The 14,523-nt window shown below is 34.5% G+C and overlaps 1 protein-coding gene across 1 annotated transcript in view; it reads left to right on the top strand.

Annotated features, from left to right (window-relative positions):
• LOC149417417 (facilitated trehalose transporter Tret1-like) overlaps window positions 1-14,523 on the top strand; it is a 71,258-nt gene that overhangs the window by 30,103 nt on the left and 26,632 nt on the right. The window lies entirely within an intron of this gene.

Genomic DNA, 14,523 nt, shown 5'->3' with positions numbered 1-14,523 from the left:
TCCGCAGCACGATCGGTGATGAAGTGAGCTTGACTGCCCGAATCGATCAATGCGCGAAAGGTTTGGAAACGGCCGGATGAATCGCGAATGCCAACATTGGCGGTTGACAATAGTACTATGGACTTGTCTCCTAAGTTGGTGAGGACCTGAATTTTAGAGTCGGAAGACGTCTCCTGGTCCGTAGACGTCGTGGAGTGTTGATGCTGATCTTCCAAAGAAGCGTTTTCGTCTCGATGAAGCAAAGTATGATGTTTTTGCTGACATTTTTGACATGCAAACAAAGATTTACAATCTTTAAGATAATGAGAAGAATGAAGACAATTGAAACACCAACGGTGTGATTGAACAAACTGTACGCGATCCTGAACTGACTTGAGTGCAAATACCTTGCACTTGGAAATGGAGTGGTCTTCCCCGCAACAGGAGCATTTCAGATAAGTGGTGGAGTTCGAGGACCTATTTGTTTTAGGCTGTCCTTTCTTAAGATCGCAAAGAAGTGCTGAAGTGAGTTTTTTGGCAGCCTGATTAAAGTTCCGTGCAAGAGGTTTGTCAATAGTACTGCTATCGCGAGTTGAAAAATGTAAGTCTCGTACAAGAGCTTCGCATTTGTTATAAAGAAACTCTTTGAGTTTCAAATATGAAGGCAGCTTGGTAGGAGACTGAAGTTGTTCGAATGCGCATCTTGTAGGTGAATCTAATTTCGACAGAATTAAATAACAAAGCACGAAGTCCCAATTATCTGTTGGGAGATCCAATTCTTTTAAAATTGTTAAATCCTCATTAAATACATCGAACACGCGACGGAATTCAAAAGGATCGTTGGGCGGAAAATTTAAATTTAGCATTTCCCGCCAACACGTAAATGCGAGTTCACGCGCGTTACGATAGCGCGCGATTAATCTTTGATATGCTTCAACGTAGTGAGCTCCTTGTACTGGAAATGTCCGAATTAACCCTAAAGCTTCTCCAGATAAACATGAGAACAAATACTGCATGCGTTCGATGTTGGATAAAGATTTGTTTTCATGAATCAGAGCGTTAAACATGTCGTAAAATTCGGGCCATTGCTTGACATTTCCAGAAAATATTGGAATGTTTATTTTTGGTAATTTAACGTTTGTGCACGCATTCGCGGTCTTACAATCGAGAGGCTGACTGGTTAACTCCTGGTAAATTTCGACAATTTGATAATACATCTCGTCAAAGGTTTCGCGAATTTTATCCTCATCAATTTCGTTTGTGTCATCTAAAGCTAATATTTCCGCGTGAGACGTTTCAAATTCAAGAACTATCTTTTCCAGAGTAGTATAATGCGCTAACAGTAAGTTGCACTTAGTTGCATCTTGCAAAGCGCTTTTTGCTATTTCATGTGTCTTGAGTAATCTATTATTCGCTAATGTCCGTTTCCGGCGCAATATTTGAATTGCTGGGGCCATGTTGAATAAACACGATTGGAAACGTACCCAAAAACGAAACGAAAATAAATAATAATAATATAATCTATTACAATTATATACGCGGTAGGTCGTAAATACTCAAGAGCTAGGTACCTACCTAATTACTGTTCGAATTGATTATTATTCAAAATTTAAGAAACATTCCACAGCATTATCCGTTTTGGCATAGATAGATAATAATCTTAAAGTTCCCTGATTTCGGCACCAAAAATGTTCGAAAAACAACAGGGGTTGGAATAGCCGCCCTTTACAGGGCTATTCCACACAGATAAAGTATAAATTAATTATATAGCTTGTGACAGGCGATGCGAGAACACAATGCATAACGTTAATTCACAATCAACTTACCGGGAGGAGATGGTGAAATCTGCATAGTGAGCATCATCTGTCAGCACTGGAACGTTTAGCGTGGTTGGTAGCACTCGTTATTTTAGATTAAATTGCGATAAAAAATACGTAAGATAATTATTTCGATAAGGAACCGGCAATGTTGTTATGACGGGACGAACGGTTTTTGTGCGACTGGTCGGCCCACGGCCTCCGTGATTCCAGCTGACATGTGCGAAATTAAACTATACAGTTTAATTTCTGACGATACGATTGGTTATCACACAGCCTGTCAAAAGCGATCGGCGTTACGGAACAGTTTTAGTAATAGTTTTCTTTATGTCCTCAGATGTTTCTTTGCCTTTTGCAGCAATCATAACGGCATATTTGGGTTCTTCGATTTGTACCGTTCGTTCTTTTAGTACTATTGTGTACGATATTGGTTCATTATTTTTTTCGAGTTTGGTGATAACTTTTTTTTGAAGATCTATTATTTGTTCCTGAAAATTTTTTCTCTCTTCTTTCCAGGTTTCTTCTAATAGGTTTATGGTTAATTCGAGGTTATTTCGCACTTTCGAATCTTTTACGGTAGTTATATTTTTTAGGTCACTTTTTATGTTTTCGATTAATTTTAGCACGTCCATAATGTGTTAAAACTTGAGCAGCCGTGCACAAAATGCACGTCACTCCGGGTTATAATATGTCACTATGTGACAATACTAAATTTTAATTTTAAATGAATTATTTTTTCTTTGTATTGTATGTATGTAGATTATGAAGATTATATTTTTATAATATAAAATGAATTCCTCTTCACGGGTAAGCCACCCAGTGAGGCCAATATTACTGGATAACTTTGAAATGTAAAAAATATTGTACTGAAATAAAAAAATAAAAAAACAACTATATTTATGCACACGTATGAAGACATTTAGAGTTTGCGTCGACTAAGTGGTTTTTATTTATGCATTACATGTTACAAACAAACAAAGTTACGTAAATACTTGACAAACCTACTTGGTTCTGTGCAAAAGGAGGACAGTCCGTCTGATTGACAACTCATTGTTAACAGACCGATTAGCATCTCTAATACACATTAGCAATGTGGGTATGCTGAGTTTGTTCTACAGGAATTTTAATGAAGCCTGCTCTAAGGAGCTAGCAGCATTGATCCCCGGTGCACTGGTGCACGTGTGTGAAACTCTACGTACACGTGCGTAACACCCGTTCACAGTTGATGTTGTCTTCGTGAGAACGGGCCGCTTCTTCAACTCGTTTTTCCTCCTTCATATAATCCAGGCTTTTTCAAGACCCGCATTAATAAATCCCTCCCTGCAGCCCCTATCTTAACCCACCTCACTACGCTGCCCAATCGGGTAGCGACATAGCTCCTCTGCCTTAACACTAACCCAGTCAGAGGTTCTCTTGTGAGAAAAAAAAACACATCCACCAATATAGAAATTACATTCATTGGCACCATCCCTCTACTCATACTATGATGCGTAGAGAACAATAGGTTTGAACATCTGTTCTGCCGTGTGGTATCTTAAACGTGTTGCGGTGACGACTACGACTAAAATTTTCAGTCCCGTATAAGCCATAACATTTCAAGAGGAATGGGCTACTTCGCCAAGTTCAGTAGGTCGAAGGCTACATTATTTGTCGACAGCCCATAAGTTGTCCTAAAATAGGTATTTTCAAATACACCTAATTCAGGCGGCCAAAAGTGGTAAGAAAGAACTCTTTCACAAAAACGATTTACTTTTTTTTTATCTACAACAGATTTATAATATAAGTAAAATAAATTACTGTAGTCGACATCAATTCATCTTTCTCGTATAATCACATCCGACGGGAGCAAAAACCGGTTTTGATAACAATAATTGACAATTCACTTTATGATATGTCTAGTATCTAGTCATAAACTTGGTTTGGGTCAATGAATGATTAGGCACTTCAAACATGGTAATAGGTTATGTCATTTCAGTAAATGTTTTGTCCTCTTTCGTTTGTTATATCTCTAATGATAGTCCTTCTAAACTCTATAGCCTCTGACATCGACATTTTCCACCTGAGCATTAATAAATTTAAATCGCTAATTAGGCAATTATGATTGTGTATTTGTATAATGTATCTTTGTTATTGGAATTTTTTATTCTGTAAATATTAATTTAAAATATAAATAAATAAAATAAATAATCTCTTAATATTATAAAACGAAGTCAATATCCGAGTCTGTCTGTTTGTGCGCTTAGTTCATCTAAACTACCCAACCGACAGCCAAACAACGGACAAATACAAATAGAGTTTTCAATATCATTTAGAAAATTTCTTCCGAAAGGTTTATATATATATATTATACATGCATATTAAATTTATAGAAAGTATAGAAAATTCGATGTTTTGTAATTAAGTCGTAAAAATAATATTTTCGGGCGCTAACGTTGCTAACGCTGGGTAAACCTTATGAGATACATCAAAATGATATACTACGAAATTGTACACATAGACATATGAATATTAGTAGACCTGCCCTAAGTGATTAAAAGCGTATTATCCCCACTCCCCATACCGGTTCCATTGGAGCCGGCTGTGCTCGCGTATGGCCTCAAGTGAAATTTGAAAACGTGACGTCATCATTCTTGTGCGAACTATGGTCGAGGCATCATCGGTTCATTTTACGAAATAACACGGCAAAATGTTGACTTGTGATATGAAAACTTGTAAAAATAGATGTGAAAAAGAGAATAAACCCAATTGTCGTATTACATTCCATATATAAGCATTATTTTACTTTATTTTAAGCATATTCACATCGTATGAATCAGTTGTTACTATCACATCGAGAAACGTCTGGACGCGAAACACAAAGCTGGTTGGTTGCTGGGAAGTAAATTATGAACACTTATAAAAGTGTCTTAACTAAATACTTAAACGAAATATTCGACTCTGAAAATAGAACCGAATTTTTTTGCCGAATTTGGACTTCGCAAATTTGTTCACAACGTGGCGAGTAATTTGCGCTCCCATGTAAAAATGTCTATTCATTCAAAAGCAGATTTTACTTTTAAGAAGTAAATGGTGATATTATAATGCGAGATGCCTATTTACTGTCAGATTGATTTATTGACGAATCACAGTCAGCTTAACCCCCTTCGTTCTTCAACAGTTGATTTTACCCCTCGCCATTATCTTCTCGTCTATTAATTCCTATGTCTGTGATTGTATATCTTAAAAAGGCCTACAGAAAAGTCTATAATGGCATATGTCTATCTCCTAAGAATAACTCCCAACAACGTCGGGTACACGTCAGCTAATTTATGATAATTCTACTTAATTCAAAAACCAAACTCATCGTTCCGTAATTTTTTTGCTTTGGAAAAAAAAGGTTCGTAACATTCTACTGAAAATTACATTTTTGATATTATGTGTAGTAACTTAATCGAAGAATGTGATTTGCAATAATTATTCACGCAACTATAAAATGCCAGCGTTCAGTTCGAGAGGCGATACTACATGATGGTAGAAGTAAAAAAGAAAAATAACTTTTTCGTAATTTTATTGAATTTAGAAGATTTTTTTCCACACAAACCTTAAAACGTTGAAATTTCTAAAATTATTTTTGATATGTTTTTTACTTTTACTAGTTATATCGTGTAGAATAACTTCCCGAATGAATCACAAGGATGTTGGAAGCAGGGAGTTGAAGAAAACGGGCAGAGAGATGCTTTTCAAATCTGTTCACTAAACACAGTTAAATCCATTTCAAGTAAATTTTCGAATCTTATTGGTAGACTTTCACCAATAAGATTGTGAAAGTCTTCATAGTGTATAAATTGTTTATATTATAAATTATTTTTTAAACCTTTCTATATTGAAACTGAGGTTTAAAATATTTAACAAAGCACAGACAAAATTAAACGTTTTAATATAGTTGCGTGTATTAATATCTAAATGATATTGTACGATTTTGAAAATATTGCACATCGGATGATTAATGATTTACAACAGTGCATTGAACTGTATGTTTATATTGTAAACAAAGTTTTGCACAACACCTGTTTTTTACAACCGATAATCAACTACCATTCTCTATTGAATTCATTTTCGTTGGGAACTTCTTGTAGCTATCCCTGACATAGATAATCGAGATAAATACATGAGTAATTATTGTTATTTTTCATGTTTTCATGCTTCATTTTGCTACGTATTGATCTTTTTAGAATGTACTATGCTAATATGTCTATATTATTCAATGAATATCGTCTTAATATATCTAAGACCTTTGATATGAGTTTAACAAATTGTTTAATTAAAAGTACAGCTTCTCTTCAATTTTGTTTACATATTCATAATATATAATGTTTTAAGTGACTTACCTAACTTGAACCTCTTATTCTTGTGAAAAAATCAGTATGTATTTAACAGTTCAGGTCAGGTGAGGTGTTGGGCTAAATGACCAGTGACGACAAGTGACGACATTTTTTTGTTAAAAACAACAAAAATGTCACCGGTGACCAAAATTTCATTTTCATTTTTACTCCAAGTAGTGCCAGAAATCACTAGTTAAAGTAAGCCAGCTATCTGCTTCTTTTAACACTCCTATATTACCTAACATATTTATTTTACCTAATTACCTAACATATTTATTCCATGACCTGAATATTAATGAAATACTGCGGTTGGGGTGTTTCAGATAGGGACAGGTAGTTTTTAATCAGGTTATGCGATTTTGCTAGTTTAAGCTAGTATCACTCATCGATAAACCATGTCACGTAAATAGCCAGATAATTCCTAAACTTATTTTTGCCGATCCTCTTTAAAAACCCCTTATTTCTCTCCACCTCTTCATTGAACCTCAAAGCATTGGCCAAAAGAGGTTGATTCCAATTACCCAGGTATCTTTTGCGAGGAAAAACGATAAAAAACCTCTTTTACGCCGTCAAGGTTTTGAAAACTGTTACCAGATGTATTAATGTTTCCACTTATAATAATTTTACCGGAAACAGCAACAACACATATGAATTATGTATAATTCACTAACTATTAAGTATATAAATAGATAACACGCATGCGCGATGCGAGGTGAATCTTTTTGTTTTAAAAGTTGTTATTTTAATGCCATGACAAATTAAAAAATAATTAAATAGTATTACGCAGAGAGGTAAGTTTTATTTATTGTACTTCGTAGATACTCGTAATAGTAGGAAAAATATCGGTAATTTAATCTGATAATTTTTCACATTGCCAAAGACGTTTTTTTACATTTTCAGACGGGCTTTTCATAGTTCGACTAAAATAAGAATTATGTATTCCTTTTTATCTCTTTCAGTGTGTTTTTAACGGTAAAATTTAAAATCATTATGTTTATTTCTGGTAGTTTATTTAAAAAAAATTACTCCAAGGCCGCGTAATTGAAGTAGCTGATATGTACCCGGCATTGCTTGGGGACTTATAAATGGTTTAGGGTAAAGTATTGAGGTCGTGAAGCCATTTTCCGATATACAATTCTTTAAAGAAATTGACGAAGAAATTCTCTAAATGATAGTGAAAATCCTATCAAAATCCGTTGGGTAGTTTAGAAGAACTTAACGCACAAACAGACAGACGCGGATAGCGACACGATTTTATAATATTTAGAGATTGTTTTTATTACATTTTGTAGAAATTGTTCGTCTAAGATTTCTATAATTTTTGTGCAGTGCAGTTTTCTTTAGAATATTATCATTGTAAATTTGTAATATTGCATAGAAGAAGTGTAATGCGTTTAGTTACCATAGTAAATTTGTTTTATGAATATTTTTTGTGCTGTGCAAAGCGGTTGTTCTTGTACTTGGATAGAAAAACATCCATTCCTAGTGATGGGTCATCGCTTAAATGGACAAATGTGTGAATTCTGTGTATTGCGAAAATGAAAATATTTTATTCCCTAGGGAAATAATTTACTTCACGACCAATGTATGTTATCTTTGAGGATGCCATGTAATTCAGAAAAGGCTTTAAAGTACTTAACCATTTGTTGACAGGTTTTTTTTGTGTAGTTTATAGTATATAATCCGTCGATCTGATAAAAATAATATAACCGATAAATAAATAGATCTATGTTAGTTTGTTGAATAAAATAAAACTTTTTCATCCAAAAGAGAATCGAATCAACGACCTCACTCGAATAATACAGTTTACATTGATGACTGATGACTGACCTTAATTTTAGCAAAAACAAAACACTTCTCTATTTTTGCCCATCATATGCCTCGTTCATACATTTTAGTTTTAGTTGATCAACTTTTATTGAACGACTAAAATTGACCAATACTTCGTTTCAGTTTAAATCTAACCGATATTGTAAATCAATATGGCAACAACTGAAGTTATTTGTGCGCGCATCTCTGTAATTTGACATTTTGCAGAACGAACTTGAGAGCTTGTTGTTGAAAAAAGCACGAAAAATCTCATCTTTGGGTTAGAAAATGGGTTCCAAGAAGAAGGTGCATCTAATGGCATTTTGAGAGTTATGGTATTACAATATTGGATGATACACGGTATCGAAAACATTTTACAAATTTCGGAAGAATCTGTTAAAAGAATATCTTAAAGTCAGGATTTAGTTATACGAGCAGCTGTACCAGAAAAAACTTTGGTAGTATAGATTATAGATCGACAAATCTAAATATCATAGTATCATCCGACCTGATGATTTTTAAAGTTTTCATTTCATACATTTTTTCATTGAAGAGGATGCCATGTTGGTAGGTAATACTGGGTAGAAATAGGACGGAACAGCGATAGCCAAACCACGAATTATATATGAAAGGAGCGAAACGCCGCTTGCGGTTCACAAACATGTCTTTACACGTGTCTATTCGGTGTGAAACTCGAAAAATGACTCATACTTGATCTTTAGATTAGTTGTTCAACAAAAGACTTTATCAACTTTGGTGAAAGAAGGTTAACACTTGTCAACAAGCGTTAAAGTGTCATTCAACACAGAGTTGATCAACTAAAATTGAAACGTCTGAATGTGATACTAGAAACAACACAACATTAATTAAATTAGTACGTGTGGCTTTCAACTGCTTTTCACCCTTCAAATTTTTTTAAAGATTTTACTTCTAGGATTTTGTAGAATGATTTACTATGTTTCCAAATTGGTTTAACATATTTAAGTTAGAATGTGCCGCACCTGTTACAGTGATGAAGTAAAATCTGTAAACATATTTCAATTAACCCAAATTTAGCCATTAGCCATTTTTTAGCCATTTTTTAGCCATTTTTTTAAGCTGCAACCTTCACTACTGCCTTGGTATTCACTACACTAGTACCTTGGTATTCACTGCACTACTACATAAATATTTGTTCATTAGCTTCAACCAGACACTCCACACAAAGCACGCGAGCCATTCCCAACTAGCAAATAAATAATTAAGCAGTCAAAAGGGCACAATTTAGCGTATGAAATTAATTTTCACCATAGTAATGTATTCGGGCCTTCTCATCAATGTTCAAGAAATATTTATTAATTTGCTTGCTAGTTGGGAACGGCTGACGTACAGTGCGTGGAGTGGACCTACGAAGGAAGGAAGAGACCTTCCTTCCTTCGTGAGTGGACCTGGTCTGGACAAAGCTAAAAAGAAATATGAGTTATAGACAAGGCTATCCTTGGTGTTTCATTGATTCTTTAATTTCAATCAATCATGCGTTGATTTAAGTATTTTGTTCAAGGATTACTTTTTAAAATGATCGGTTTTAATTAGATAAATGTTTTGCGATAGTTAGATACATTATTTTTTCGCATCCTAAAACAGCATTTAAAGATTTTTTCGTAGAAAAATAAATAAAACTAGAATTGTCTGCCATACATATCTGAATGGAAACAAATGTGTCCACTAGGCAATTCATGTGAAATTGTTTATTCGAAAACTTTTTGCTTGCAATAATTTCAACATAAACAAATTGTATGTGTTAATATCATTGTAAATAATATTTATTAGTCGATTATCAGGTTTCGATCAACAACATGGTTTTGGATGCCTATAAAAATAAGACGACAACATTTTCAGGATGCCGGAGAAATTTCAAAAGATTTGAATAATCATGTCTAAATATATACAGGGTGTATCGGCACGTACCCGACAAACTTTAACCAGCTATTCCTTAGCACATTTGGAGTAAAAAATGTTATCGGCACTTTGCTGTCCGGTAGCATTTTTTTTCAATTAAAAACAAAAAAATAAAAATTTCCACACTACATCACTGTCATTAGCATTGCTTTTCGTGTTCAACAGCTGTTATAAGCAAGTATGTCGAAAAGCGTCTTCGCTCTTTCGCACACACTAAATAATAAAAGTTAAAAATGAGACAAATGGTGCCGTGCCATTTCGTTGTGATTGTAAAAGTGCGCCAATATAGGTACACACACGCATTATTCAACGGAAGTCGAATAAAATATTGCCAGATGGGTTTTCAAACTTTGACAAAGGATAAAACAGTGGTGATGTGTGGTGAAAATATGAATAGTATTTTTTTTATTAAAAAAAACGTTACCGGACAGCAAAGTGCAAATAACATTTTTTACTCCAAATATGCTAAGGAATAGCTGGTTAAAGTTTGTCGGGTACGTGCCGATACACCCTGTATATCGAAAACTAATCACAGAATAAGTCTAATACTAGTAGTTTTGTGACTTCTCGTAACGTTGATTACTCCGACTCGACAGCTCGCAACAGTCGCAACGCTCATGCGCTTTGGCGGAATAAAAAGATAATACTAAACACGGCTACCATCTTAACTCCTAACAGTCCTAACACATCTCCCTTGAGATCATTTTTCACAAAAACGACGCAACACAAAAATACAAATCACCTACCTAGGCAAATACTAGTTAAATTTATAACCTTTTATTTAAATTCCATGTTTTGATTCATGACGTAATGTCCAAATAACTCCGCTAGAGATGAAAAACAGTATCAATTTACTATTTCTAAATTTGAACTCATTATTCGTGAAGGATTCCATTTTCATAAGAAATTGAAAAGGCTTTACAACTGAACTCGTTTTCACTTATTTATTTTTTAGTGTGTGCCACGACCAAGTTGTTTGGCTGTCCATCATCGAAACCGCGTGATGGTTAGTTAGTTAGTTGTCACCTTGCAACGGGTACCATTAAATGCTTGCAATTGCGCATCAAATTTTCAAAATTCAATAAGACATTCAAATTTGTAAACTCTAAATTTAGATATCTACCCCCTTACTAATAAACGAATTTTAAATTTTTAGAGAACGTTACCGTTAAACATCCATTTACAATACATTAATATGCTTCAGTTATGTAAAATTTAAAACAATATTACGATAGAATATAAATAAATTATAGATTTTTGAAATTTTTGACAAGACTATTATTGTGTGCTATTTGCTAAGTTTATTTTAAGAGATAGGTGTCGATAAACTTGAAAATGTTGAATAATTAAATTCCAAAATCTCCAAGTAAGTAATTTGTAATCATTTCTTTGGCGTACTGATTTTCCTTAAGCATGCGGAATAAACGCCAAATATTTAGTTTTGAAAATAGAAATCAGGTTTTTGATGGGTATTTTTTGAAATTTTGTAAGGCCGATGGTAAAATATACAATAATTTATCCTACAAACTTAACGACTCAATGAAAAAAAAACATAGTTTTTATCAATATTTTAATTTAAATCCTTAGGCAGAGTTAAAGGTAAAGTCACATTTTTAAAATGTTTAGGATATAATTTAATAATGAAATGATGTTTACAAATAAATAAGTATCAAGGCAAAGTAACACCTTTTTGGGTATAGTAACCAGTTCAGAGCAAAGTAAACTCTTAAAAAAGTTACTCCTTAAAATAAAAGTAACCTCTAAGCAAAGGTACCCCTTTAGGACATAGTAACCTATGTAGAGCAATGTAACACCTTTAGGTAAAATTGACCTTTTTAGGGCAGATTTACATCTTAGGGACGAAGTAACATTTTTAGGGCAGATTTACATCTGAGGGATGAAGTAACATTTTTAGGGCAGATTTACATCTGAGGGACGAAGTAACATTTTTAGGGCAGATTTACATCTTAGGGACGAAGTAACATTTTTAGGGCAGATTTACATCTGAGGGACGAAGTAACATTTTTAAGGCAGATTTACATCTTAGGGACGAAGTAACATTTTTAGGGCAGATTTAGTGATAGAAATTTCACATTACTAGACCAGAATACATGCCGTATGACATATGAATTTCCAATTTTAAAATTTCGAATCTTTATTTATTAAATGGCTAGTCATTATTATACAGTAATCGAAATAAAACCGCGCAAAAGATTCGTAAATTTAAATTTAAATAATAACAACAATGAACCAGTTTGTTTAATTCTTTCAGAAGGTTTCCCTTGTTAAGAGATCGCTGAAAAATGTTCAACATCCGTGTTTTATAGTGCTTACCTTCTTATTTCACGAAATGCGCGTAACTTCTACCGTTTAGCCGGAATTTGCAATTATTATAGCATTTTAAACCGATTAAATTTTGAAAGTGAACCTAGAACAAAGATTCTCAGTGCAGTCGAAGATTTTATACCTGACTCAAGTGTCAAGTGGTGTCGGGATTTACGGGACCTTTTCAACCGAGGATGTCTGCCTGGAGGACAGATAAGCCATATTTTGTTTAAAGTTTTTGTTTTTATTTTCTGTTTTTGTTTATGTATTTTGTTACAGATGACAGACATAAACTTCACTTTGACTTTGGTTCAAGATTTTGCTTATGATAGCCTGCGATAAGCGAGCCCTAAGGGTCTGAGACAGAGGTGTGAAATCGTCGGATCACGACAATAGAAAGAATTTTATTTTTTTTATTTTTTTTTGCTGGATTTTATTTAGGTATTGGAGCCAGGAAGGAGTCTGAAAGGGTCGAGAGGATGCACTAGGTGGCATGAAAGGCTGGGAGGTGACTGGAGAGACTAGGGTAGACTAGGATGAGGTGATTTTGCACAGCGGTGCTGCCAAGGTCTGTTATCTATGTGAGGATGTTGTGTCGGCGCTCTTTATTGGCAGCAGACACATGTCAGCGCTATATTAGCGGCGGACACATGCCTGAGCGGATGACGAGCCTCGTGCTGGCACAGTTGGTGGACGAGGTAGTCTCTCTCCCTGCAGCAGCTGGTAAAGTTCCTTCGCTACCTAGGACTCTTGCAGCAGAGTCTCCATCTTCTGTCTTTGTCGAGCGTCACAGCGGTGCTGCCAAGGTTTGTTGTCTATGTGAGGATGTTGTGTCGGCGCTCTTTATTGGCAGCAGACATATGTCAGCGCTATATTGGCGGCAGACACATGCCTGAACGGATGACGAACCTCGTGCTGGCACAGTTGGTCTAAATAACAAATGTAGATCCTAGGAAATAAATTGTACAGCGCTCTTGAGGTGATTTTTCACAAAAACGGCGCTCTACAAATTATCCAATTATTATTATTATTATTATTAAGATCAAGTTATTAGGAACAAAAATAACCATTTTTAAACTTAAGAGAGATAAGGATCTTCGCTCCTGGACAAACTGACCTCCAGATTCCTACCTACCCCTCGTGCCTATTTCCTTCCCAAATCTTCCTTTCCTTCCTTCCTTTTAAAAACCCTAAACACAGCATCCCCATAGACGACATAGGCCCTGAGGGAAATTATTTCCTTCGGGGACTCCCGTGTGAAGCTAATATATGCAAAGTACCTACCTAATATATGTTAGCAATAGGTAACTACGCTCCGCAACCAACATGGTAATTTATCAAAGCGGTTTTGTACAGAGACTTCTATGTATTTCGATCACGTCTGAATATTGGTTTTCAGTAGACATTGTTCATCATGTAACTCGCTTCAATGTAACTCCATACAATTAGTATAATGACACAATATAATATAACCATTGTTAACCATTTGAAATGGAGGTCTCGGTCAACCAAATGGAAAATCCCAAATGAATAATATAGTTACCTACTATTTTTACACAACCGTAAGTTTTATATCCTTGTTATCGATTCGTGCTGTGACCTTAAACATTGACCCTTCATCATCTATTTTTAATTTTGCTGAAGTCAAATTTATTTATGATATGTTGGTAGGTCCATTATTTTTATCGTTTTTAAAACTTTTATTATTGTAGCCATACCAGGTGTCAAATATTGTGAGAAAATCACTATTTTTGAAAGATTTGCTAGTAATTTATAGGATGCCTATAATAATCAGAATAAAGTGCTACTGAGGAGATTGAATCACTTTTTTCAGTTGGCCATTTATAATTATTATTATATGATAGTAGCTGAAGCACCCGGCGTCGCCCGGGTTTTTTTCTGCTTTAATTGGTGGAATAAGGGGATGGGGTCGTTTTTCGAAATCTTATGTAAACGGTAACCTTTCTATTGTTTTGAAGAACAAGTGTACAAAATTTCATCAATCTCGGAATAAAACTGTAGATTTGTAAGAAAACAAAGCCACTTCAAGACACCCAAATATTATTTAGATGGTTTAGCCTACCAGCATACATACTATTTTCCAACTCTATACTATCACCCTTATAATACCATTTTAATTTCTCTCAGGCCTCTGGCATATTTTGTTAGAAGATCGGAGTTTTTCCACTTTGCAATAAAATCCAAATAAATAGAATAATTCAGAACATATACGAAAACTAAAAACTGTTTTTGAAAGTTGATAAAATATGCTTTCAAATCTAGTTCTTAGAAAA

Source organism: Hesperophylax consimilis, chromosome 15 (genome assembly GCF_061612785.1).
Source record: "Hesperophylax consimilis isolate HC1 chromosome 15, BYU_Hcon_1.0, whole genome shotgun sequence".
In the NCBI taxonomy this organism is placed as follows: domain Eukaryota; kingdom Metazoa; phylum Arthropoda; class Insecta; order Trichoptera; family Limnephilidae; genus Hesperophylax; species Hesperophylax consimilis.
Note: the sequence above shows the minus strand (reverse complement) of the source record. Positions and strands in the feature narration are given on the sequence as shown.